The 23,689-nt window shown below is 47.9% G+C and overlaps 1 protein-coding gene across 5 annotated transcripts in view; it reads right to left on the reverse strand.

Annotated features, from left to right (window-relative positions):
- Positions 1-23,689, reverse strand: part of ELFN1 (extracellular leucine rich repeat and fibronectin type III domain containing 1) — a 237,765-nt gene that overhangs the window by 61,425 nt on the left and 152,651 nt on the right. For 4 of the 5 annotated variants that reach the window (XM_061357014.1, XM_061357013.1, XM_061357015.1 and 1 more), the window contains exon 2: positions 23,407-23,519. The exons of the other annotated variant lie outside the window; for it this stretch is intronic. The gene's annotated coding sequence lies outside the window, so the exon portion shown is untranslated. The remainder of the gene's footprint in view (positions 1-23,406; positions 23,520-23,689) is intronic. 5 annotated transcript variants of the gene reach the window in all.

Here is a 23,689-nt window from a genome sequence, read left to right on the forward strand (position 1 = left end):
ATACTGTGTTCTTTCCACTGGAAATAATCTTAGGAGAAGAAGATACCAAAATAGCTAACACTAAAACACAAAGTCCCTATAAGGAGAGCATGCCCTGATTCAGCAAAACAGGTAAATAATGTGTTTACATTAAGGGAGCTCTGCCCAGCTGAAATCACATATGGGTTACAATTTTAAGCATGTTTATGCCACCTTGAAGTGAGTTGGATGCACAGTGCTCTGCTAAACTGGATGGTGGTAAGGATCCCTTCAGCTTTGCATAGTGTTGAAGCTATGGCACGAAGTATAAGGGAGAAGAGAGACCTGAGAACGTGAAATTCATCTGAAAGAAAGCTGAAGAGCTGCAAAACACCTTTTTGCTGCGCAGCTCATAGCAAAAGAGGAGTGAAGGAGTGGATCACCTAAGATGGGATCAGAGACTTGTGGTCTGCTAGTTTGCAGAGTTGATAACCCATTACATCCTTTGGTCTTTGCCTTGTTCTGGTGCCAGCAGAGGAGACCAGCCCCTCTCTGAGCCCTCCTAGACATGGAAAATTTGTAGGGGAAGAACTTAAGGAATCAACTCCACTCTGACCCATGATCATGTGTAGCCTTGACACAGATCAAAGATCCCACACTTCCTGTCGTTCAGATCTAAACTTCTACCAATGGCCTCCATGAGAAGATCATGACGAAGGCCAGTGTGAGTGAGGTACATAAGCAACATTCTCATGCCTCAAGGCAGCAGCTTATGACCCTTCCTCGCACAAAAGGGGAATTGCTCCACTGTGAGTCTTAGATCCAAGGACAGGTTGTTAAATATTTAGTTCAGAATCTGGATTTTCATTTTTGGCTGTTTGATCTTTTCTCTTTTTTTCCCCCTCTTTACTCATTCTTGAGTATTTAGTCCCATCCCACAGCTCCTGAGTAGATGTGTTAAAAATAAAATAACAACCAGGGGTGGGATTTTCCAAAGCACTCAGCATTGACTGACTCTGTTCTCTTTGAAGTCAGCAGGAGTTTTATTATCAACTTCAATAGGAGCGGTTAAGCCAATGCTACACATTGTGAACGCGCATATTCATGAAGCAAGCGGCATTTGCTAATGGTACATGGATTCAAAGGGCTGATAAGATTTTAGTGAAAAAGCTACTTGAAAAAAAACCCAGTTCCATGAGCAGCAGAACTATGAAATCCTGCTTTCCTTGATTGACTTGGGAGCCCAAGAAGGTGTGTGGGCTGATTGAAGTCCTTCTTGTGGGTGGGGTGCTCTCTCCCAAATGGATTCGCTGGCACCAAACAAAGGCTCAGCACAACATGGCAGCTTTTTCCTCACTAGAAGTAGGGCATCTCTCTTCTACCTCTGCCTGTTTGCTCAAACCTTGAGGGAACTTGCTATTTTTGAGTCTGCTACCCTCTATCCAATTTGGCTGGAGTTGGATAATGCACTTAGAAGTTGCTAGGCATACACACAGGTATGTACATGCTCCATGTGAACATGAAATACACGTTTTTGCAGGAAATAATGTAAAGACCTATCAGAATCAAGTTCTGAGGGAGTGAAAAAGATGGATTCAGAGCAGCTGGTCAGTGAATAGCCTTGGATGGATGAACCATGCTGCTCTGAGAATCTCAGCTCTGGAGAAGGTGCTAAGAGTAGCGCAATCCTTGGGGAAAGAAGGTGAAGATAAGAATATGGTCCTTTGAGAGGGTTTAGGAAAATAGCTGCTGAGATAAAACTACATTCCATATATAAATGTGTAAATCTGCTCAAAGTACCCCAAATGTCTAAAAAAAATGCAGCATTTTAAAGGGCACAAAGGTTTTTGAGAAACAGAGGCACTGTACTTCTGGAAAGCCAGACCATTTCCATCTGGAAAGCCAAAGCATCTTTGGCTGCACAAAGAAAACGAAGTGAAGCGGCAACCGTGACTGGTCCCTTTGGCATCTGGGCTAGAGCAACCCAAGAGGAAGACAGAGAGAGTTGGACATGATCCTCAAACTCCTTTCATGTGGGAATCCAGACTCCCAGGAACAAAGCCTGTCAATGGACCTTCCCTGCCAAGAGCAGCCCGCTGCCAGCCCAGGTGCTCACATGCACCATCACTGCCTTTGGCACCGGGGATGTCCAGAGAAGAGGATCAATTCTCTTTCCACCCCACAATTTCCACACCGCTGACAACTTGGAAAACAATTCAAGAGGGAATTCAAAGGATCTGTTGAAATTTCAACGAGGAAATCTGAGTGAGTGAGCATATGTAAATAGAAAGAATGAGTAGCACATAATTACATCAAATTGTTACTTAGCAAGGGAAGTAAATAACCCAAAATATGCAGAGCAAAAAATGGCGATGAATTAGAACTAATTACTTAAGGCTAATTAAAATAAGAATGGCACGAATTGAAATATGTTAATGGCATTGAACCTGCCACCTACAAAGGAATTTAAATCAAAATGATAATGTCGCTTCAACCTTCATCTGGTAAGGGTGGGAAGTTGGGAAGCTCAAGGCTGCTTTGGGGGGTATTGACCACCAGCAATGCATTATTTATGATCACGCTTGGAAATGAGCTGGAATTTTCTGGTGGGTGCAGGTCTCCTGGTCACAGGAAGAAAGAGGTTTTCTTGGATAATGGATGACAAAATACCATGACAGGAAAATCTAAATCCCTTAAAGACTAATAGATACAGAGGTACCTCCTGATGCCAGGAAGCGCTACAGGTGAAGAGAGTAAAAGAGAAAGGCACAGAGATAATGAGATCATGAAGAAGGAAAGAGAAAGAGGGAATAAGAGAGACTGAGGGAGCAAGCAGGAATGAAATAGATAGGGAGAGCCCAGAGCCGTGACAAATCATCACCAGCTTCAATTACACAAGCCTTCCAGGCTATGAAATCTACCAAAGGTCATTGGATTCCTGTCTTTGCAATTAAGAAACAAGTGGCTTTGCTGATTCCACCCCACGGCCTGACTGCCTGGCGCAAGTGTCCATGGACCACTGGCATCACTGGTACCTGCACCAAGAGCAGAGCACTAACAAGCCAGTCCAGAGAGCATGCACAGCCTCATTTAGGAGATGGACGTGTCTAAGCCATGCACCAACACGCCAAAGTGCTCCTGTGCTAGCAACTCATGCCCTGCCAGAGAGCAGAGGGGAAACCTCAAGCAGCAGGAGAGCCTGGTTTAGCATCTTTGTGCCACAGCCACGCTCCAGCTTTGTGCTTCACCACCACCCTCTGTAGGCTTACACCCAAGTCATCCTCAGCTGCAAGCACTGATCCTGGTAGACTTGGATCTATGCTGCGCATGGTTCAGTGGAAGCATCTGTATGTGGAGAAGTCCTGCCACAAGCAGTGAGTGCCCTGGCTGTGCACCATGCTGTGGGGCTCACCTGGCAGTGCTGAGCTGGGTGTGAAGCAATCCCTGCTCCTCTGGGAGCAGAGCTGTTAGTTGTGTTTATTGCCTCTTTCCAGTTCCCCTGGTTCACACTGCAGGTGAAAACCTCTTATCCCTCTCCTGCACTGGGATTCACATGAAAGCCATGAGTTCCACATCCCAGCATGCTGCACTGACAGGCACCGTGAAGGGGATGGAGGGTGGGATATACAAATGGTGCAGCCTTTCCATTTTCACACCAACTCCTGGATTGGCTTCTGAGCCAACCGAATAGAAGGCTGGTGCCAGGCTTGCTGCCAGCTGACAAATCCATCTGGATTCATCTCAGAGCTGGGCATCTGAGAAAGCCCAAGCATGGCTGTGCTCTCCCCAGTGGGTATGAGATGCTGTGAAACATCAGCAGAGGTGCTGCAGTTACAGAGGCCTTGCCCTGTCTCTAACAGTGTTCCCAACACACACCAGCTTCTGAGACTGAACTGCAAAAGCCACTCAGCAGTATCTGGAATATAGGCTGACTCCTGAAATCCTACAAGGACAATGGTAACAAGCCTTGGATCAATTGCCAGGCTGTGATCTACCAATGCCCATCTCCTCAGAGCTCAATTTATACCAAATGCCAGCCAGGATGGGCAACAGCGGGATGTACCCCTGGAAAACATTACTGTATGGAGTACCAGGGCTCTGCTCTGCTCATGCCAGTGAGGTAGATCCATACCAGGGTGGCTGCAATGTGATTTCTATTTCTCCAGCCTCCTGCAGGGAAAAATATTACCTCCTAGAAAACCAGTTTGGACTCATCGCTCCCCCTCTGTGTATGGAGGAGCTGTAGCAGAGCAGGAAGGTGGTGGAGCACAACGCCAAGGTCCCAGCATCACCACTGCTGCCCTTCCTGACCCCCTGCTTTCCAAGGAGGGAAGCCCCAGCACCAGGGATGATGGCACCTCAGCAGACACAAGCAGTCGGCTGCAAGATATTTCCTCTTTGTTTCTGTGCTCGGTGTAATGAATCCTGCCTCCCACTCAGCTCTGCTAAGTAAGAGGAGTTACTGTGAGTAATCCCCACTTCGGCATCTTCTGCTGTAATCGCAGAGAAATCACATTAGGGGTTTTTTTCTAGGACAAGGAGAAATTCATCAAATTTCAATCCAGGGAGAACACACGGATGAGAGAGAAAGCCAACAACAGCACACACGTACCCTGCAAAAATCCCAAAGTTGACATTTACATTTCAAACACTTACAACAGCTAAACAAATAACAGTAATTATACCATTTGCATACTTTGTTAAATAATTGTTTGTTAGGTGAAGGGAGCCTGTGCGTGTGTGTGCAAGGAGAGGATGCTCGAAGCCTGGGGAGGCAGAACATCTGCTTCTTCACTTCCCAGGTGCCCTGTTTGCTTCATAAAATGGTGCTAAGTGACCCAAAGCACTGGAGTTGGGTGTGGTGATATATGGGACATGGAGGTATGGGGGCAGGAGGCCCTTGGCTCTGGAGGATGAGGATCGTGAGATGTAATCATGCTGCTCAGCAGCCACATCACCTCCCCAAGCACATAAGCAAGCTTATTGCTCCAGACACAAGCACCAGCACTTGCCAAGGGGAAGCTCCCATTCTCTGAGCATGAATTTAGGACTGCAGCAGTGGGCTGTTCCCAAGAAGGAGAGCCTCAAACAAATCAGAAGCCTTTCTGGCCCGCTCTCTGAGGGAAGGTCCCCCCTTTGCAGCACTACATACTGAACACCCCTCTGACAACACCGCCTTACTCAGAGCCCACAGACTGTCTCGTGGCTGGCAATTTCCCTTTGCTCTTGCAAAAGCATCTCAGCTTTTATCCCTTCCTGCTCAGCTCCTCGGGCAGACAGCTAATTGAAGGGTTTTTCTTTCATTTCTAGTACAGAAAGCCCAGTAAATGCCTTTTAATCTGCCCAGCTTTCCCCATGATTGGCTCTGTCTATCCTCTCACCACTCCTATCCCCGTTTTTTTGATCTTTAAGTAGCCTTGAATGATGCAAGCTGGTGGGGAGAGGAGAAGCCTTCTGCCTCTCCTCACATGGTCAGCAAAGGTGGAGCGGAGCCAGAGCCACTGCATCCTTTCACACCTGGCTGGAAACAGGTCAGGCAGCTAATGTGTTTGTCAGGCTCGGCGGCTACTTGTTGGAGACACACACAAACGCTGCTCAGCTGTTTGAGTGCTGGAGGCTGGGAGAAGAGATTCCAGCAAGAGACATATGTGTCGGAAGGCAGAGAGGGATGCGGAGCCAGGAGAATGGAAAGCAATGCAATGGAAAGAGATGTAGATATAATAAAGGCTCGATGACTTTGAAACTGTCCCCCACAGCCTCGGTTAAGACAGGAGATTTCATCACCATAAGCAAGTGCTCTTGCCCTGACAATGGTGAAATTCCAGCTCTGGAGGTTGAAAGTGTCCATGTGGGTCCATTAGCCTGTGGGTAAAACAATGCTAAATTTGCATCCCCTATCCATAGATTTTGTTTCCCCAGGCAACAGCAGGGAAGTCGCAGTCCCAAGGAGGAACCCAAACCTTGGCTGGCTGTGATCTCTACAGCTCACATTTTTAAGTGTACAACTAAGGGCATCCCGTGGGGATGGGAAAGAGAAATGTTCCAAACCAATTGTTCTCCCCTCAGATCATTTTCACTGGAAACGTTTGTATTTACCCTTCAGCCAAAACTTTTTCCTGATTTCTTTTTCTTAAGTTGAAAGAACATTTCCAGTTCAACTCTTGTTCTTTCAAGAAGAAAGTAGAAATGTTCGGTTTCCTTTAAAGACTTCTTTTTCCTTTCCCTCCCACTACCCTGCTTTTTACTTAAAGCCAAAAACAAAAGGGAATGAGGGAAGGAAAACTAACAAAAAATCAGAGAACTTTTTTTTCCATTAGTTTCAAATAACTTGAAACAACTTTTTGTTTCTTTTCCTACGTTTTTAAAAAGTTTTATGAGTAATATTGAAGGATGCAAAAGCTTGATGCAAACCTTCTTATGTAGGTCAAAAACCCTTTTTCCCAGGATAAAAAAAAAATCCCCAAACAAAACCCCTTAATGTTTGTGAAACAATGTAGACCGGCTCTAAAAATAAGCTTCCATAGCAATAAAAGCTTTGCCCCAACTGACTGCGTCTCGGTGTCATCTTCTCCTGCCTCGAGCATCCTGCGTTCCCCTCCTGCCTTTGCAGCCTGCACTAGGTGCACTGTGTATGCTGCACAACCAGGGCTACACTATGGTCCACAATGGTTTACACTCTGCACAAGTGCAAACTCCTTGTCTCCATGAATACATCCTCCATCATGCAATCCTGGTGCCCTGCATCTCTTAAGAAAGGCAGACCTTCAGCATCAGGTGTCCTATGCCCAGGCTGATCCATCACCTCTGCCTTGCAGAAAATAATGATCCTTTACGCTAGATGTTGGTCCAATTTAGCCACTCAAATGAGAGACACTCATTTAAAAAAAAAGTAATGACAACTAAGGCAATATTTGTTAAGCTTTTTGATTAGGCAGCGTTGCTGTGGAACACTGCACTCAGCAGGAGGTAACATCCCCATGAAGGTAGCAGCACTTAGGGAAGAGATGGGCTTCCAGAGAAAGGGAGTCAGGGCTGAGAGCTCCTGAGGATGGCTGAGCACTTTGCTGTCCAAAGGGGAGTGGGGTGCAGCCATGGTTTGATGGCATGACCATGTTGGCTTGAGTCAGAGCTCTGAGATGCAACCATCCTGGCTTGATGCAGCAAACACACACACAGCAGCTCCTAAAGCCGAAAGCACATGTGTCTTCAGGTCCTGATGCTGCAGAGAGTGGTGTCAGCCTCAAGCAGGGCTCATAGGGTTGACCCCTATGCTCAGCTTCAGCACCGTCACCTCGAGGGAGATTTGACAGTGTGAGCAGGGTCAAGGCAGGAGTCAATGCTGTCCCCATGGCACACAGTGTAGTAGGAGAGGCTGGCATGTGTCAGCCGGGGGGAGCTGGGAGCCTTGGAAAGTGTGCTTGGTTGAGGACAAAAAGGCACAAAATCGGAGAGAAAAGCAGTGTGGTTCCTGACTCCCTTTAAATAAAATCTAAAAATCGCATGGAAATTGATGAATTTGCTTCAAAATACATTTAACACTTCATTTTGCTTCATCCCTTTTGAATATTTCTTATAAAACACAAAGGCTTTAAACAAAGGTCATTAAGAGATAAAGAATTAAAGCCCTTCTTCAGAGAATGTAAAGAGAAAGCATCTTGACATTTTTAACAGGGCTCTTTTTTCCCTCTTTTCCAAAAGGAAAATTAATCAACACTGATTTGATTTCACACACAAAAGCCCATTTCGTGGAAGTGGCATTTGCTGACAGAGAGCTGTTTCGACAAGAAAATTCCAGCCAGAGGAGCACACAGTATGCTGCACACCATTAGGGTACATGAGCTGCAAGGACACCAGTCTCCCAGGGTTTGTAATAAATCCCATCCTTTTTCTGGGTCAAGAAACTCATAGCTGTCTGGAGGTTATGCTAACACGCCAGGGTTTGGGGACTGATGTCAAGATCTGAGGAATTCCTGTTGCCTGGAATAGAAACAATGGAATTGTTCCAAGGCACCATTTATTCCCATGTGTCTGTGAGCTGCCATTTCTGGGGAAGATGAGCAATCTGGGATGATCTAATGCCTTCAGAAATAATTCAAGAAGACAATTCATTCAGCTCCCCCCTGGTCAATAATGAATGGGGCTTCTCTAAGTCAGAGGAGGACAGAGGGGATCTGACCACCAGCTCTCCCAAACCAGGTGAGCTTGCGCAGCCATGCAACAGGCAAAGACACATGGTCCACAGGGGCTGGGAGGGAGCAGTGAGGACCCACAGATGCAGTCAGCATGGGAATGGCAGATACATGCCAACAGTGGGATGCTGCTGTGCCAGCATATCAAGAACCAGCTTCATCTCCTTGCCTTGAGCCTTGTGCTGCTCCAGCATCCCACTTCCTCCCAGTAAATGCCTGTTTTATCTTCCCTCCTTTCACTTGACAGTCAGTTCTAGTCTAAGGACTAGATAAGGACTAGCACAGACTGCTCCAGCTGGGAACAAAAGAGCGATGCTATGAACAGTGAGGTGCAGAGCAAGGCTCTTTAGATATCTGGAAAACAGCTGTGAGTCATCTTGAATGTGCCACATTCAGGATCACATCCTTCACCTGTGGTGAAGGGTCAGAGGTGTGACAGGGCAGGGAGAGCATGCAAGGAAATTCTGCCTTCCCAATATGACATAACGACACATGAAGTCCGGGTACCAGAACCAGTCCTGCTTCCCCGCAGCACTGCCCTGGCTCTGCGCAGCATCCTGTCCTGGCTTGCATTCACTTCCCTGCATACACCACTTTGAAGTGCCTTGAGTTCCTGTATCCATGTCAGGAAGGAGAGAAAATAGCGAGGAAAAAACAAACAAAGTGAATGGGAAAGTGTAACAAAACCATCAGAAAAGCCTTCCCACACCACTCTGTGCTTTCAAGTAAATGAGGCTAATTAACTAATTGCCTAAATTATTAGGGCTATTTTTACCCTTGTATGAAGGCTTGGCGTTATTGCCCAGTTCTTAAGACCCAGCACTGAACTTTCAACTTACCACAGGGTTAATGATGCTTCTGGAGCAGGGAGTCAGAGGGTAGAGCTGCCACTGGACCAGGACGGGCTGAGGGCTCTGGTGGGTACCACTGCTGTGAGGAAGCAGCATCTGTACCTCAGCAACCCCCGCTGCGTGATGCTGTTTCACACAGAAGTTGGGTGTTATTTGCTGAAACCTCACCTGAATCTGCCTCCCAGGAAAGGATTTCTTCTGTAACAAAGCATCCCCTCTCCTGCACTGGTTTCCCATTGCAGCCAAGATGATAGATGCTGATTTGGAAGAAGGATTTCACCCCCAGGTGAGAGAAGGGGAACACTGATGGCTAAGGGTAAGTCAAAGATGCCAGTCCTGGCAGTGATTGCAGCTGTCACAGGCAGACCCAAAGCAACCTTGAACCACCGTACAGGAAGCAAAGATAGCACACAACTCAGGATCAGCAGCAAAACCTGCTTGAAGATGGCTTTTTAGCCACAAGGGATATGTCACCAAGCTACTATTAACCCATCTAGGGGCAAGCTGGAAAAAGTGGGGATATGGCTACAAGTGGGACTTTGGGTTTGCATCTGAAGAAGGATGGAGCTTGCTGATCTGGTCTGTGACCTGGCTGGGATTTTAATCTACAGCACTGCGGTAGAGTTATCACACCCCAGCAGTGCCAGCTCATGAAACACCTATTAGCAAAGAAACACCTTCCTGGGACCAACTGGAGCCTCTGCTGGGTGCACTGGGTGCACTCTCTGCCTGCCCTGGGAAACAACCACTTTTCAAGCCTGGTTTTCCCACCGTTGCCTTGGGGCACAAGTTCAATCCTGCATGTGCTGCTTCCAGAACTAATTGGGGTTTGTTGTGCTAGTGATGCCCAGTGCCTCCATCATTATGGAATGGGCTGCAGCCAACTAACCGAGTGTGGTGGGGAGTTAAAAGCGGTGTTGTTTGTGATAGAACAGCAAGTGGGTCTCTCCAGGCATATTTATTGAGATCACCCATTGCTCTTTCTCTGGGGACACCAGCACCACTGCTTTGCACATCAGCCCCAAGAATCTCTGGAATAAGATAGATATCTGCATATCAGGAACTGATGTTACATCACCCATACACACAAAGTCACCTCTCCATCACACACACAGGTATCTCCTTCCCAAATTATCCAGACCACCCTCCACAAAAGGAAAGACCTAATCCACTTGCTGCAACCTGACCAACCACACACACAGTCCCAGGCACACAGCCTCCATTCCAGCAGGAATCCAGTGTCACAGCAGCTTCCCCCTTCTACTTTGAGTAAACGCCGTTTTCTTGGGGTTTGAGGGATTTTCTATCAAAACTAGATGTTTTCTCCTCTTCAGCTAAATGCCAGTGTCTCATCTCCCCACTGGAAATTTCAGTTAACTCCATTAAAATCCCCCCGTTATTCCTGCTGAAGAGCTAGTCCCCTCAGGAACAAGAAGACTGATAGACCTTCTTTTCTGTAATGAACCTCACTTATCAGCTGTAATGAGGTGACATTCACTCTGCTTTCTCTGGCTTTCCCCTCAACACACAAGTAAGCAACAGTTTGGGGTAGCTGCCTCTTCCAGGCATGTCACTGAGGAGAAGGGAAGGTGAAAGCCCCCTGTCCTTTGGATGCAGGCATGAGCTGCCCTCTGAGTTATCTCCAAGACCATCTGGGCCAGCCATGGCTTAGTGCATCTGAGTCCTGGAGACCTCCAAGGGTAGAGATCTCAGCCCCTCTGTCCACTTGTTCTGCTGCTGCACCACACTATTAGTGCTCATGTCTTTCCAAATGCCCAGCCTGGACCTCCCTTCTGTGCCCATTGCTCCCCTTTAGGCTGCCTGCCACTATTGAGAAGGGTTTGGCTCTTTGCAAGCTCTGTCCAAGCAGCTGTAGTTACTTGATGCTGCCTTTCAAACCTGGATCCTGCTGAGGATGCAGAGTCTCTGGATGAGCTGAAACGCTGGTCTGACACTGCTGGTGAAGGGAATATCAGCACCACATTAAGCTATAAAGCAAGTCACAAACTTCCTTGTGGGCCAGTTTCTGCCCAGGCACTTGTCCCTCCAACAGGGTTTGGAGGGACAAGTTTCACAACTGTTTCGGTAAGGATCAGGTTGAAGGAGGTGATCCTGCCCCTCTACTCTGCTCTCGTGAGACCTCCCCTGGAGTATTGTGTGCAGTTCTGGTGTCCTCAACATAAAAAGGACATGGAACTGTTGGAACAAGTCCAGAGGAGGCCACGAGGATGACCAGGGGACTGGAGCACCTCCTGTATGAAGATAGGCTGAGAAAGTTGGGGCTGTTCAGCCTGGAGAAGAGAAGGCTGCGTGGAGACCTCATAGCAGCCTTCCAGTATCTGAAGGGGGCCGACAGGGATGCTAGGGAGGGACTCTTCATTAGGGACTGTAGTGATAGGACAAGGGGTAATGGGTTAAAACTTAAACAGGGGAAGTTTAGATTGGATATAAGGAGAAAATTATTTACTGTGAGGGTGGTGAGGCACTGGAATGGGTTGACCAGGGAAGCTGTGAATGCTCCATCTCTGGCGGTGTTCAAGGCCAGGTTGGACAGAGCCTTGGGTGCCATGGTTTAGTGTGAGGCGTCCCTGCCCATGGCAGGGGGGTTGGAACTGGATGAGCTTAAGGTCCTTTCCAACCCTAACTATTCTGTGATTCTATGATGAAGGTGAACCAGATGGCAACCACTGCTGTACTCAACAATGCATGAAAGACACCTCACAACTCAGCCAGCAAGGTAATACGCCTCACCACAATCCTTTGTCATCTTTCCTTCTGTCTGCAGACTCTCTCCCCACATTCTGGCCATGTTGTTTGCTGAAGACCCTGTCTCATGTGGAGCTGGGCAGCTTTTGCTCTTGAAAAACACCATTTTTTGAGGTTTACCTACTCCAGAGTAGAATCTCTGTTAAATCGGGCTCTTTACTCTTAGAGAAAATGAATGATTTCTACTATTTTGCCAGTGGAACACAGGGAGCAATTGTCCCAAAGTTCTGTAAATATAAAATGGAGATGATGGTCCCTGGCGTGATTTGGCAGGGAGCTTCACCACTTTTCAAGGGCCTTCCTGCGTTTGAAATGGAAAGAGCAAGCTGCGCTGTAGCTGCCTGTTTGCAATGTACTTAGAAATTCTGGCATACCTGGCACTAGATGTGCCACATTATCTCCTACCTCATCTCCTGCCTCTAAAGCTGGCAGCCTAGCAAGGGAAAGCATTCCAGATTTGTGCTGTCCAGAAAACAGCCTGGCAGAAAGATTTGCAAGTCACGTCTCCCCGCTCAGTGCCATCTCCTGCCTCGTGGCTCAGTAACCCACTGGAGATGGTGAAACCTGGGGTATCTGTGCTGGGATTAGCTGGCAACCACAGACCAGGAACTGGCAGTCAGTTGCTTGCTGCCTGCTGTCAGGGCCAAGGGCTGCTCACTGCCTGTTGCCATCACACTCAATGTGCCCCCCTAAGACACCACTACCTCAGCTGTTAATGCAGAGAAACCACACACCACATCCAATGCTACCTATTCTACCCATGTCTAGGGACCAACAGGGAGACTGGGGGAGCCCAAGAGAGGCCAGTCCTTCTGCAGTATCTGTACAGGACAATATCCTGGTTTCTTCATCCCTCCAATTCCCAGATCCATAAGGCACCGGAGATGGAGAGGACTTCAGGACACTGCTATTTCCCTACTGACCACGGCAGGTCCTGTTGGAGGAGGAAAAGATCCAATTTCCCAGGTGCCTCAAGTGCTTCTCAGTACAGTTGCAAGCCAGATTAAATTTCTCTTCTGCATATTTTATCCACTAGCAGATTTGCAGAGATTTAAATACAACACAAAGCTGCAGATACCATCAAAAGAGGTAAGGGCAGGAGAAGCTTGTCCTTTTTCTTTAGGCTTATAGAAGATTCCGCTCTGAGAACTCAGAGAAAGGACACTGCCAGGCAGAAGCTGTGCCAGACCCTCCTCTGAGCAAGCACTACTTAGGGAGACAGACAGGAGGCATGGGACGCTTCAGTTAGGTCCAAGCATTTGAGATGCTCAGGGCAGGGATGATGCTGGTGATGCTGAGGAGGAGCATCCTGAACCCATGCCATTACCACCAGAGAGAACAGGATGTCAGCTCCAAACTTGCTACACTTCCTCTCTTCATAGAGAGCAAATATCCCTTGGATAAAGCAAAGATTCCATGGGAATACCCCAGTGGTGAAAGAGGCCATTCCCCCGAAGGTCTCTGGGCAACAGGTACAGGGATGTAGCCCAAACCTTTAAACACAAACTCCACAAAGAGAAGCACCATGTTAGGTGATTAAATCCCCCAAGTACCAGCAGGAAGAGGGGACTATATTCTGCTCACCAGAGCTGCGAAATATATTCACCTGTTGCAGGAATTAATCCTTCTTTTACTAACAGTGGCAGAGCTGTGCACATGGAAATCCTCTCTGAAATGAATCCCTGATAAAAAGGAAGCCAAGTTAAAAGGTGAGTTTTACTGCCTGCCAAGGCTTTAGGTTTTTAAAGGGTATCTTGTAGAATTACTGCATTAGCAGGCTATTATGGATATAGATATCAAACTGCTATGCACAGCAAGAAAAAGCATGGAAGTTTTGAGATGGGAAGAAACACAGGAAAAATGAGGCAGAAAAGGGCAGGAGGGGGAAAGAGAAGCAGCAGTGATGTGCAGAGGGAAGGGAGGCTAATAAATGATGGAGGAGATAGTGGAAGGGGAGTGAAGAAGTGAGCAATGAGCAGCAGGGTAAGGAGAAAAGAGAAAGATAAAAAGAGGAGGAGAAAGGGAAAGAAGAGATAAATGAGGGCAAAGACCAACTCATCATTTTGCAATTCCATCCCGGTAGAGAGGAAAATTGATGTCTGGAGCTTTTTTATGGCCAACCTCCTGGGCATGGCACAAAAGACAAGTTATTACCCAAACCTAGGTCAGGTCTGTAGCCTGCCAACTGCTTAGACACATTCCGAGAGCCCACAACAGCTGTAAATCAAGGGGGGCAAAGAGATCACAGCGAAGCTGGGATCAGGCACAGAGCAGGGATGAGCTCGCAAACACAATATAATGACAGGAAAGGAGCAAGCCCAGGAGCAACACAGGCTAACAATGAGCGCCCAGCCCAAAAGGGCTTGGCTTATCTTTCCTTCATGCCATTCCTAAGGCCAGCGCTACCTCAGAGATGCAAGTTCCCCTGCATTTCCTCCTGATTTCTCTTCCTATTGATTTTCAGGCTCTGAATACCATTTATTTTTGCTTGCTTGATTCGCTCATTCATTGAATAAAGGCATCATCACTATTATTATTATTATCCCCGTCATCGGGCTCCTCATCACACATTATATTATTTGCATTGCAGAGTTGGAAGATTTCAGGTTGAGGCAGGAAATTTGAGTGAGTTGTTATTACTGCAATCAGATGAAGTGAGAATTGGATCAGCGAAGGCTGCCAGAGCTCAGCTTTCCCAGCAGGACACAGAGGCTCTGCCCAACCCAGGGAAGATGCTGTTACACTGCGCAGGTCCCACCAGCAATTTCGGGCTTGCCTTTGGTGTCCCAGCTCTCCCTCCCAGTCCCACCACCCAGCTCCACCGGCTGCCAGCAGAGGAGAGGGAAATGCAGTGGTACAGGAGGGCAAGGAATGAGAAAAGACTTGGCGAGATTGCACATTTTCTGCCTTGCTGATGGTATTTATTAGACAACAGAAAATAGCTGTTTTACCATCTGCCTTGTAAAAAAAAAAAAAAGACAAAATTTAAAAAAAAGAAAAAAAAAAGACAAAATCCTCATTAAATTAATGGAATGTGCAGCTGCTGAACAGAGTGTTCCTCTCCCTGCTGCCTCCCACCCAGCCCAGTGCTTGCTGGAGCAGGGAACTGGGCTGCCAAAAGAAGCTGAGGCTAACTTGGGCTTGTGAGGTGGGAGAGGATGGAGATGGACAGACAGCCCTCTGCTCATCCCAACCCCAGGGCTCTTGCCAGGGGATGTATGGACACCCTGCTGCTGCATACAGGGTGCAAGAGCTGCCTTGCTTGCTGTGTTGTGGTACAGAGGGTTCATCCCCTTCCCACATGCATCCCTGCAGGGTCTCAGCTTGTGAAGGTAACTGGACGAGTCTGCTCAGCAGGCTGCAAATGCCACCTTTTGCCTAAGCAGAGCATGATCCAGACTTAAGGCTGAGGAAGTCAGATGCCCATTGACCTTTGTTGAGCATGGCGAGATATGGGGGCAAGTAAGGTCCTCATTTCCATGCCTCCAATACCTCAGTAAATGCAAGCTACTCAATCCATCCCTCTCATCCCTTGACTCTACAGGTCAAAGTTTGATCTGAATTGGTGCTTGCCCTGTTCAGCTGAGATCACAAAACCAAAAAAGCCCCGATTCTTTCTCAATCCCAGCAAGACAGGAGCACCATAAACCAAACGTCCTGGATGATTTTAATGATGCTAATGGAACTATAACAGCAACCAGTTTAACACCAGTGTTACCTATTCACTTCTACATGGCACAAACTGCACTGAAAGGTTTTATATGAACCTTTTCTTCTGATATGTGGTGGAGCAGGAGGAGTGTTTGTTGGAGGACTGGTTGCCAAAAGTCCATATTACATGTAGCTTTGAAAAGCAGGTCCACCAGTTTGCATCACCATATGCCACAACACATTGCTTTAGCTAATACACTCATTGCCTCATTGCGAGTAACACCTGAAGAGTGATGCCCAGGACTACTTTTGGTCCAGCAGTTCATCTCCGAAGGAAATTAAGCCCTTTGTTAGATGTCTCAGCACTGATGATGTTTCAGCATCGCTGCAGTATAATCCACGTTTAATCCTCACTTGCATTTTCTGCTACTAACCCCTCTGCTGATGCCAGGGAGTTTCCAGTACCTGTTCTGCTCCTTTGAAGGTGCATTCTCTCCTTTATGGTCCTCTTCTCTTTCTAGGAGGCTTTTCTATATTGTTTTTTTTCACTTAGATGAGGTTTTACCTGTTTTTGCAGGAATTTTGCTCCCTTAAATTTGTTCCTTTAGCAGTTATAAAACAGCTGGGGAAAGCTGACCCTGGAAGATGGGTCCAGCTGCAGAGAGGTTGCTTCCATTGTGCCTGTGGATCTTGGATTATTGTGCCTCCTGAATTTCAGCACGCAAAGGAAAGTTACAGGACTACAGCATGTCAAATCACTTCATGCCCAAATAAATCCTGACATAATAAGCCCTAATACACCAAAGAAACTATTACAGTCAGTCACAAAAATAATCCACATTGAAAATCGGTGAAAATACCTCTCCCCAGTGGAATAACATGGCTCCAGAGGATCAGTTCCAGTCAAAGAAGATAATTTCATGTTTACCCAACAGATGAGAGCAGCTCCAAAAGGCAAATGTTTGTGCCAAAAAACGTCTGGTTAAGCAACATTTTGTCGCCTCCCATCAAGGACTTGCCTTTAAAATCAATGAGCAAGAACAAAAGGGAAGACTGTGAAAGACAGAGGTCAAATAAAAGTCCAGAAGGATGTCATGGCTGTCTCTTACACATCGCCTTCAGTCCTATCAGTCCTTAATTAGCAGCAGTAAGGGCAGAACCCCAACCTGATTGCTTCACATGCACAAGTTTTCTGATTGCTGTTTAACAGCAGCCTTTGCCTGCATTGCCTCTGTGTCAGGGTAGGCAGAACCGTGTGTGCAAATCACCGACCTTACTTGCAGCACCACTTGGTTATCCATGAAGGGCTGTAGATGTCTTTGCGTGTGTGGATCCTGGCTGTGTGGTGCATGCACGTTGCCTTGGCCAGTCTTGCTAGTGCTGCTCTCTCAGAGGATGATGCGAGACAAGGCTGCTGAGCTTCATGGAGTAGCTCACAGGGTTGTCTTAGAAATCATGTTAGCCAAAAAGATGGAACAGAGTGGTAGAAACACAGGGGCAGGCATTTTTTCCTTGACAAACCATTTCATAGGATCATAGAATAGTTAGGGTTGGAAAGGAACTTAAGATCATCAAGTTCCAACCCCCTGCCATGGGCAGGGACACCTCACACTAAGCCCTGTCACCCAAGGCATCGTCCAATCTGGCCTTGAACACTGCCAGGGATGGAGCATTCACAACCTCCCTGGGCAACCCATTCCAGTGCCTCACCACCCTAAAAGGAAAGAATTTCCTCCTTATATCCAATCTAAACTTCCCCTGTGTAAGTTTTAACCCATTACCCCTTGTCCTGTCACTACAGTCCCTAATGAAGAGTCCATCCCCAGCATCCCTATAGGCCCCCTTCAGATACTGGAAGGCTGCTCTGAGGTCTCCACGCAGCCTTCTCTTCTCCAGGCTGAACAGCCCCAACTTTCTCAGCCAATCTTCATACAGGAGGTGCTCCAGTCCCCTGATCATTCTCGTGGCCTCCTCTGGACTTGTTCCAACAGATCCATGTCCTTTTTACGTTATTTGCTTTCTTAGAAGAAAGTATCTAGCATCTACTGAGGGGGGACACAAAAAAAGCCCTCCAAAAAGTTCCTTTAATTAAAACTTGAAGCCTATCCCAAGGAATTTTGATAAACACATTGACATTCTGCAAAGCTGCCCTTGGACAAATCACAAGCTTTGAAAACTCCGAGACACGGACACTGTAGAAGCACTTCTGTGAATGCCAGAGCATTTGGGAAGGACATTGATCCTCCTGCAGTAGGTGGTTTGGTAGCTCTCTGATGGTTCTCATGTGTTTGTCCTTCCCGTATCCACATGGCAAGCCTTGGGAGAAGGCCAAGAGAAGGTCCTGTGGTGGCACACAGGGGAAAACACAGCATGCACATCGCAGTGCTTAGGGTGCATGGCAATGCGGGCACGCAGGGCTATGGATGTTGTTTAGACATGAACAACATTATGCCTGTATGTCTCCTGTTGCTTGCACATAGAGCTGCATCACTTCATGAAGCCCACATGCACTTATACAGCTGAGGTCAGGGCTGCTGGCTGGGACAGCGAGAGGTGAGACACAGCTCTGAGATTTCAGGTTCATTCCAAGGGGATTTGTGAAGCTGCAGGTTGATGCAGCATCCGCAGCTCTCTCAGACACCTACAGCACTCAGGTCCTCGTGCAGACAGATGCTTCCACCTTGTGAGACAGAAATGCTGATGCTGAGGCTTTCTCCTGCTTGTGAACGTTTTTATACATCACCTCGCGAGGCCTCACCTGTAGACAGCAGCTCTTCCGTGGGCCCTGCTCATGCAGACACAGACCCATGGCCACCTCCAATCATCCTTGAAGAAAAATGAGAAGAGACAGACCAGGTCTGCTCCGGGGCTGATGCACAGTCAGGGAGCCATTGCTTTTTAAAACAGTGGGTCTCAGCACCGTAACCCATCACTCCATCCACCTACTTCTCCCATGTGAGCATCCCTGGATGATTAAAGGAAGCACTCCCTTTTAAATCACTATGATTGGGGTTGACGGCTGTGTGGAGCTGGACACTTGGCTCTAATGATGTGTGAAAGTCTCCCTGCTGTGACCAGTTGCTCCTGGAGGCAGAGGGGAGGGGAGAAAGAAGAAATCCCTCCCCAAGTGGGAGTCCCAGATCAGACTGAGGTTTGTCACTCAGGCCAGTAGCTCCAGGACTCTGCTTACTGCCTGTACATGGCTGGGAAAGCCAGTCCTGCTTTGCAGTGTTAATGGGGATGCACATGTATGTGGCACCAGCGGCCGCCTGCTCCATGGTAGCAGATGGATCAGGGTATCCCTCTGGTGTGGGTCAGTATGACCAAAAGCAGCCAAGCCACGTTGGAAGACTGCTCCCAGACAGGGAATGCCTGCAGGTTTCACAGTGGGCTCCTTGTGGGCTCTGGCTGATCCCACCAATGTTCCCATGCTGGTGTCAGAGGGGCTATTACCCGAGACCAGAGTATTGCACGTGTGCACAGGCTGCCACAGCACAGGCATGCTGCTGGAGCATCACTCAAGGCTGTGAATCCTCTGAATGAAACACAGAATGAGCTGGAGAGGGGACCCAGCCCCTGGGGGAGGCAGAGCACAGCCAGCACCCACAGCCTGGAAGTACAGACAGCGGCTGCACAAAGATGATATGAACCTAGCCAACATGTTCTTCTTTCCCCACCACCTCCCTCTGTTGTTAACTTCCTAATGACAGCTGAATCCAAAGCAAATCTCAGCATGCACAGTCCAATTCTTCCCCTCCAGACAAGTTTCCTTTTCAGAGCCTCTCCCTGATGAGATTCGATGCTCTGTAGCAGAGAGGAATGGCTGGGTGGGCTCCAAAACAAAGGATGCCTTTCCTCACACTCAGATGAGGCCAAACAGAAGCACAGCAGGAGGCCAGGCACAGGCCAGAGGTGTCCTGCAGCGAGTGACCCTCAATGTCACATTGATGGCTCTTAATTCCTAAGCCTGCTTTGGAAGGATTTCAGTAGATCCTATTTAATCACTGCAGCCTCTTCACCTCCCCTGTCTTGGCTCAGGGTACCGGTACACATTCTCTGCCAGGTCTCTCCAAGAACTGGCCATCCTCCTCTTCCTCCCCAGGTCCCTGCTGCAGGAAATGCCACCAAGCCCCTTTGCCTGCTGCAGCCACCCTTGGCTTGTTTACTAAAGCACAGCTCAAACAGCGTTTACCTAATTCCCCCCCATCCACAGGAGAACTCCATCTCTCCCTAACGAAGGGCACTGCTTCCTAGGGGTGCACGACTGGGCTGCGCTGTGCACAGCATTAAATATTTAGGCGCTTGTCAAAATGTTGTAACAATTTTTCTGCCTTGTTCCATTAGCTCCGTTTCCAAAGGCCACCACTGCAACTACTGAACATTTATTTCTATTGAAACCAGCTTAGAAGTTATGATCTGAGAAGCCGGGAGACAGGACAGTATGTTCTGCGGCGCCTGCTTTTCCCCACCACCGCTCAGCTGAGACACGCCGGCCTTTGAAATAGCATTTTTATCCCTACCTTAGAAAAGCTAAACTAAAGAGATTGATCCTTCCGCCTGCTTGATTTGCTTCTGCTGGCAAAATAAGGCACATCAATATCAATCAGGTGGATTCCCTGCTTAAGTTTTGGGTCCATGGGTTTAAATGGCACAGGTTGTGGTACCGGTCCGTGTGAGCTGGATTTCCTCCCCAGGTGCAAAGCGAAGTGTCTTTATTACGTGACTCTCCTGTTGCTACAGAGGGATGCACATGGATCTCTCTCCCCCGCTGTCTGTGCATGAACAGCAGCTTATTATGCTAATACTATATTAAACAAAAGCACTTAAGAAAGCCAATGGAGACAGCAGCTCAGACTGAGGGAAAAGCTGAAAGGAGAGCTTATGGGGTCCCAGGTTTGCTTTAGCTTCATGGTATCACCAAGAAGTGCAAAGGCAGATGGAGTTGCGTGGGGTGGGGGACACCCACAGCCCCCCAGGGATGTTGGGAGATGCCCAATGCACAGCCCTTGGCCATGGGATCCCTCACACAGGCCACTGCAGGGCTCAAGTCTCCCCAGGCAAACCCCAAGTTTGGGCTTGCTGCAGGCCAGGGGATGGACCAGGGGGTCATGGAGAATCCCTCTCTGGAGACATTCAAAAGCCACCTGGACATGTTCCTGTGTAACCTTCCCTAGGTGGCCTTGCTTTGGGGTAGATGATCTCCAGAGGTCCCTTCCAACCCTAGCAGTCCAGTGATTCTGTAAGTGCTGGTGGCAGCCCCATCACCAGCCTTTCCTCCTTCTGGCAAAAACTGGTAAAAACCCATGGAAACCTAAAGCATTCTTAAGGACTTCCCTACGTTTTAATTCCTCTTTATTTAAAGCCGTGGCAGAGCCCTGCTGCCTGCCCCTGGATGCTCCGCAAAGTTGTAATCCCCACTAGTGACATCACGGGCGGTTGCCATGGCAATATCACAAGCTCATCACTGTGGGGATGTCACAAACTCGGTGTTGTGACTTCACCACAGCAGGGATGGGCAGCAAGGGAGGCAGTGATTCCCAACCACCAGCATCCCCAGTAATTAGCAAACTGGCACAGAAAATGAGGATGAAACACACATAAAACTGTTTTGTAAGTATGATCTATTGGAAAGTATTCCCTCTTGAGAAAGTGTCTCCTTAATGGACCTTAAGTAAACCACGAAAGGCAGAGAATAAAACAGAAATTATAGTGATTTGTTTCATTGGGCACTTCATTGAGTAATTAAGAGGATAATTAGGAGAAGAAATATTAAAAGGCGTCACTCAGCCCTTGTCTTGCTCTAGAGGAGTGAGCTATTGAACGTGCATCTTCCTGTGATGCTTTCCTGCTCTAACACAGGGTTCCCTGGTGCAAGGGAGGCATGCATGGATGTGCCATAACATGAGGGATCACATACAGGATGGGAAGGAGTGAAAAGCCATCTCCCCTGTGATCTGGCAGGATGTCAGAGCTCTCCCAGGAAACACAAGGTGGGAATGGCAGGGAGCAGGGAGCAACCACCACCTTCTCAGCACCTCTCGGCACGTGGTGTCAGGCTTTGACACTTGTGCATCGCTTGTTTCAGTGCAGGAGAGGATAAAGGGAAAACATAAACTAGCTCTGGCTGCAGAAGAGCTCTGGGGAGAGCTCGTCATGGTGAAACCTGTGCTGGTGAAGCACCATGGATGAGGTAGACATGGCAGAAAGATGGAGAACCAGCTGAAAGCTCAGCACAATGGTTACCCAGTGCCAGGAGAGCAGCTCTGTCACCCATATAAAAGTACCTATATAAAAATACCTGTATAAAAGTACCTGTACAGCTAACCCAGATCCAGATAGGACCCAACACTGCTCCAAGAGCCCTCAGTGACTGCTTCCCTAAGATATCCATCACTTCCCACAGACAAGGAAATCTTGGTGCTGGCCAACACATCCATGAAACGAAGACCTACTCCAGCAATGAAACCTGTATCTCCTTCCAAACTCCCAGCACATCTTGTTGCCCCCATTTACCCACCAGCATGGAAACACTCCAACACAGATTTCAGGGCACCCGGTCCCACCATAGTGTCTGCAGCCCACAGTACACACTGGGAACCCCAATGCTCACACACTGCTGTGTCCTAGAAGGCCTCAAGGCTAAAGCCAGCCCCAGTCAAGAGCACTCTGTCCACTGCAAGTCCCCAGTGGTCACTGCAGGGAGGAAATGCAAGCGCAGTGACGGGGAAATGTAAAGTGAATTGACAAACTCCATGGAAAGAAAGGGTGTTACTGAAAACAGTGTGTCCCATTGAACATGCATTTATAAACACTGAGATGATAGATAGGCTAATTCATGTTATTGCCTCAAACCACTTGCTCAGGAGACCGAACAAGCAACACACCAACACAGATAAATGAGAAACCCCAATCTGCAACACTGCAGTGGTGACCAGTTGCCAAGAATTAAGCAGTTCTAAGGTCCTTGCTTGCTCCAGGACTCACACAGTTAGGAAAGGATGCAAAAGGCTGATTTGTTTTAAACTGGCCTCTGTGGCTGGAAATCCCTTTTTATTCCCCTGGGGAGATGGATGTGATGGCTGTGATCCAGTTGCCACGTTGGTCCAGTGTCTGAGGGACAGTGACTTGTCAGGGTTGAGCCCAAAGTGTCAGATAACTGTCAGAAAATCCATATTCAGAAAGTCACCAGCCCTCCCTTTCCATCCCCTGGGAACCACTGCTCCCCTCTGTCCTCCTCTGCACTGGGGAAACAATCCCCATCCTCTTCAAAGCAAAGTAAAACTGGCTTTTTTTGGCTTGTTTCTGGCCGTTACAGGCATGAAAGCGGCTTGTTGGGAGACTCAAGTGCTCAGCACAGCCCTAAAAAAAGGCTCCTGTTTGAAGTGCATGGATTGAGGCTGGATTAAGAAAACCCAGGAGGAGTGTCTAGCTCTGCTCCTGCACTAAAAAGGCTCAGCAGCAGCAGCAGCAGCAGCAGCAGCAGCCAAGGTAGCTTCATCCTGCTCAGTCCATGCAGTCCCTGGGAAGGCACTCCACACTGGGGAAGTGGTGATTTCACATGCGATGTTCAACCTCACCCAGGGAGGGGGTAATTACAGAGCGTGTGCTCTGCCTTCCGATGCTGCTGCAGGAGGAGAGCAGAGCTGGCTCCTCACCCCTGCTGCAGGAGCACCCAGCCCTGCTCTAACCCTGTTACCATTGAGAAGAGTTGGACAATTCACTTCCACAGGGGCAGATTAAGACCAAACAGCAAATGCAGGACAAAACACTGCCATTAACCACCTCTGCCACATCAGGCAAAGCAGATAGAACTTAGGTGCAGAGCATATCCCAGGCACACAGCTTATCTGTGGCTTGAGACAGTTTGGAGACTCACTTCTGAAGTTTCCCCTTTGCAAATAACTTATTCCCCCCCTTCTAGTCAATGCAAGAAACAGGTTTAGAGCAACACAAACAGGGAACAGAGGGTAAAACAGTATGACAGCCCATACCTGAAGGTGCATCCTTCCTTTCTCACCACGCAGCGGGGAGGATCTTGCTGTCTCTCGGTAATTTTCCAACATCCTGTGTTGCAGGTAGATTTAAGCACTGATCATAGTTGGAGCTGTTAATAAAAAAGTGCAAAGAAAAGGGGTTTTATTGCAAAATGTAAGGCTGCTTCTCTTCCAGCTTTGTATTATCAGGACTTTCTCTTTTTAATTCTTTTTTTCCTATGATTGACCATGTTTAGGGTTCAAAGCTTTAAAAATAAATCACAGATCTTCTTTCATCTGC

This window comes from Neopsephotus bourkii, unplaced genomic scaffold, assembly GCF_033783945.1.
Source record: "Neopsephotus bourkii isolate Nb327-2 ecotype Australia unplaced genomic scaffold, CSIRO-AGI_Nbou_v1 NB_882, whole genome shotgun sequence".
NCBI classification, from domain to species: Eukaryota; Metazoa; Chordata; class Aves; order Psittaciformes; family Psittacidae; genus Neopsephotus; species Neopsephotus bourkii.